Below are 3,804 nucleotides of genomic sequence, written 5' to 3'. Positions count from 1 at the left end.
ATATATATATATATATATATATATATATATATATATATATATATATATATATATATACAGTATATTATAATCAACAATGATTTGTGAATCAGACAAGGGATGCAGTGAAGGGGATCTCTGACCAGTTATCCGCCACCTTCCTCATGACTTGGCAAAATAGGCTGGCTCTCGATATGTTATTGGCTGAAGAGAATGGCGGGACATGTAGAGTGGGGGGTCATTGCTGTATGTGTATTCCAAATAATACAGCTCCAGATGGATCAGTGACCAAGGCCCTGGCCGGTTTAACCACACTGGCTAATGAGTTAGCGGAGAACTCTGGGGTGGATACCTCACTGACTGGGTGGTTCGATAGTATGTTTGGAAAATGGAAAACTGTGATTATGACTATGCTATCGGCTGCTTTCACCTGTATGAGTGTGTTGATGTTGTGTGGGTGTTGTTTGATTCCGTGTGTGAGAGTTCTCATCATCAGGTCTCTGGAGAAGGCAGCGGCTGAGCAGATGTTGGGTTATGGTCCGATCCCTGACTCAGAGCAATGGAATGAGCAATACATGCCTCGGGACCTAGTAGATCCCACGGGACAGGCTAACACAGAGGAATCTGAGGAGGATGAATTTGATCCAGAACAACTCCAAATTGATGAGACTATGTTTGCTGTTTAGATATAGCCATTCATTAAATGAAGATTGTGATGAAAATCTCCAAAAGAAGAGTCATAATTGGAAGTATTTATGAATGTATTGTTTTAGCTTTTATATGTTCTGATAATCATCTTAATTATTGTGAATGTTTGCTTCGATTATATGCTGTTGTTTAAATGTTTTTCTTGATTTATGTTATTAAAGTTTTTAACGTGTGTAATATTTAGTCAAAGGGTGGATTGATAGAAGAATTTGTATGTTAAAAATAATGACTAAAGTATTCCACTCTGAAACCATATAACTTTGTGAAATGTATTAGAATTTTAAGGCTATAATAATGAGTGAGAGACTATAATCCAATACTGTGTGTGAGTAGACTTTTTAAGACTAGGATACTGTTACTATTTAAAAATGAGCAGGGCATAGTTGATAAGACGACCTTGTGAAAGTAACAGGAAAAGGGGCCTCTCTCCAACTTAGGGAGGGGAGGAACTGCCAGGAACGGTTAGGCTAGTAGAAGATAATGAAACCTGTTGCAGAAGTGTGATGAACAATGTATATGTGCTGTGGAAAAATACAACCGCCTAAAGCGGGGTGGAGTTCTCTACTGATGTGAGTTCATTTGTGTGTGTGCATATAAAAAGACTGTGTCCTCATCTTTAAGCAGAGCTCTCGTGAATAAAGATCCTGATTATTGTAAGCTGGGACTCAGTCTGTAACCCAGAGTTTGTAAGGCTCTAGTTGAATGAAACAGACAGAGTAATTTATTGAACTTGAGTTCAACAATTGAGGTAACAAAATTCTCGTAACAGACATCCCGGCTCCCCTAACCCGGACGACCCTGGGCCAATTGTGGGCCGCCTCATGGGTCTCCCGGTCACGGCCGGCTGCGACACAGCCCGGGATCGAACCCGGGTCTGTATCTGTATCATTAGTACTCTGATGGCTCAAACACACACTCAGGGCTTTGGGAATGGCTTTGGCTCTGGGAATGGGTGTGAAAATGGCTTTGGGAATGTGGCTCTGAGGTGCTCCCAGTCGCGCCGCACGTGTCCTGTCCAAACCCCAGAGAAACGGCCGATGCCAGGAAAGGAGAAGTGGACGGTCGATGCCAGGAAAAGAGAAGCGGGACAGAATGAAGGGTCATGACCCACGGACCTTCACCAGGGCACTGAGAAGATGTCAAAGATGGGAGGTCATGTCAAAGTCTTAAAACAAGGTAAAACATAGATTCAACATTTATTTGACTCAACACTGTCACTTCTGCTATAATGGATCCTCCAACTAGTTACAAAGATGGCAAATTTGTAATCTACACAAGGTAAATAAAATCTGCTTCATTCAAACAACCAGAGACGTAAATGTACCAACATATTTTCAGGATAAGGTGTGACACTGATCTCTGTAGAGAGAACAGTCTATGTGACACTGATCCCTGTCTGACCTGTGGGTGGCGCTAGCCTCCTTCAGCCCATAGAGGTTGTGCAGGTTGTAGTGAGTGGACAGGTTCTGTTGAGCTGACATGCAGAGAATACCAGTGATCAGCTGTCCTGGCGTTGTACATGCGTCGCACCACCTCTCGGATTGCGTTGGTGGACCGGTAACCCCAGTGAGACAGGTGAAACCCCAGTGACCAATAAGGAGGCCTCATAGGGTACCCTGGGGGAAGAAGATGGGGTAAACATTAGCTATGACGGAAGGAACTCTACAGGACAGACACTCCTAGGGAAGGTCAGACCTAAAACTCTCACTTCTCCTCTATCTGGAGACCCACTGTAAACTGGGCTACATATATTCTGAATAGTTTGGAAATAACATATTTTTAACAGGCTTGAAAAAACATTGTGTAAGTCCATTGTGTATTCAAGAAATGTGTCCGCTGAAAAGCAAGGTTACACAAAACAAAACCCCCTCTTAAAGCCGTGTGTGTGCGTGCATGCAGGTGTGTGTGTTGTGTGGAAAGGTATGCATGTTTGGTACCTCACTCTTCTTGTGTCCAGGTGTGGCCTGGTTCGACAGCGTTCCCTGACTTCACCAACCCAGAGACACAGAGCTGGTGGGAGGACTGCATCCAGGAGTTCCACTCCAGAGTCCCCCTGGATGGCCTGTTGATTGTGAGTGTGTCGCAGATAGAAATGTCTTGTAGAGGGCTGAAATCATCCCCTATTCTATTGTATTGTATTGTATTGTATTCTAACAAGCTTGCATCATCCAGGCTGTGTCAATGCTACTCAGCATCCCAGCATACTCTTTCTCTTGTCCCTCTGTTCTCAGGATATTAATTCATCTGCCAGTTTTGTGCAGGGCTCTGTGGAGGGGTGTCCTGACAGTGATTTGGATAGCCCCCGCTACGTGCCACGTGAGTGTACTGCAGCTGAGTTGTTTCCTGTCAATATAAAATCAATTGAGGAATTTAGTTCATTCATTCATTTTCATTCATTCTGTCTCCATACACACATCAAGACAGTCGTGATGAGGGCACGACAAAACCTATTCCCCCTCAGGAGACTGAAAAGATTTGGCATGGGTCCTCAGATCCTCAAAAGGTTTTACAGCTGCACCATCGAGAGCATCTTGACGGGTTGCATCACTGCCTGGTATGGCAACTGCTCGGCCTCCGACCGCATAGCACTACAGAGGGTAGTGCGAACAGCCCAGTACATCACCAGGGCCAAGCTTCCTACCATCCAGCACCTCTATACCAGGCGGTGTCAGAGGAAGGCTCTAAAAATGGTCAAAGACTCCAGCCACCCTAGTCATAGACTGTTCTCTCTGCTACCGCACGGTAAGCAGTACCGGAGCGCCAAGTATAGGTCCAAGAGGCTTCTAAACAGCTTCTACCCCCAAGCCATAAGACTGCTGAACAGCTCATCAAATGGCTACCCAGACTATTTGCCAAGTGGATGGGTCTCTACTAGAGGTCGACCGATTAATCAGGATGGCCGATTAATTAGGGCCGGTTTCAAGTTTTCATAACAATCGGTAATCGGCATTTTTGGACACCGATTATGGCCGATTCCATTGCACTGCACGAGGAGACTGCGTGGCAGGCTGACTACCTGTTACGGGAGTGCAGCAAACTTATCTTATAAAAAACAATCAATCTTAACATAATCACTAGTTATCTACACATGGTTGATGATATTACTAGTTTATCAAG

The 3,804-nt window shown here is 44.4% G+C and overlaps 1 long non-coding RNA gene across 1 annotated transcript; it reads left to right on the top strand.

Annotated features, from left to right (window-relative positions):
• Positions 1-2,324: 2,324 nt before the first annotated feature.
• LOC139025231 (uncharacterized) lies at positions 2,325-2,996 on the top strand. The gene is made up of 3 exons (XR_011476704.1): positions 2,325-2,375; positions 2,645-2,758; positions 2,919-2,996. It is a non-coding gene; the product is annotated as an uncharacterized lncRNA (long non-coding RNA).
• The last annotated feature ends 808 nt before the right edge of the window (positions 2,997-3,804 follow it).

This window comes from Salvelinus sp. IW2-2015, unplaced genomic scaffold (genome assembly GCF_002910315.2).
Source record: "Salvelinus sp. IW2-2015 unplaced genomic scaffold, ASM291031v2 Un_scaffold2398, whole genome shotgun sequence".
In the NCBI taxonomy this organism is placed as follows: Eukaryota; Metazoa; Chordata; class Actinopteri; order Salmoniformes; family Salmonidae; genus Salvelinus; species Salvelinus sp. IW2-2015.
Note: the sequence above shows the minus strand (reverse complement) of the source record. Positions and strands in the feature narration are given on the sequence as shown.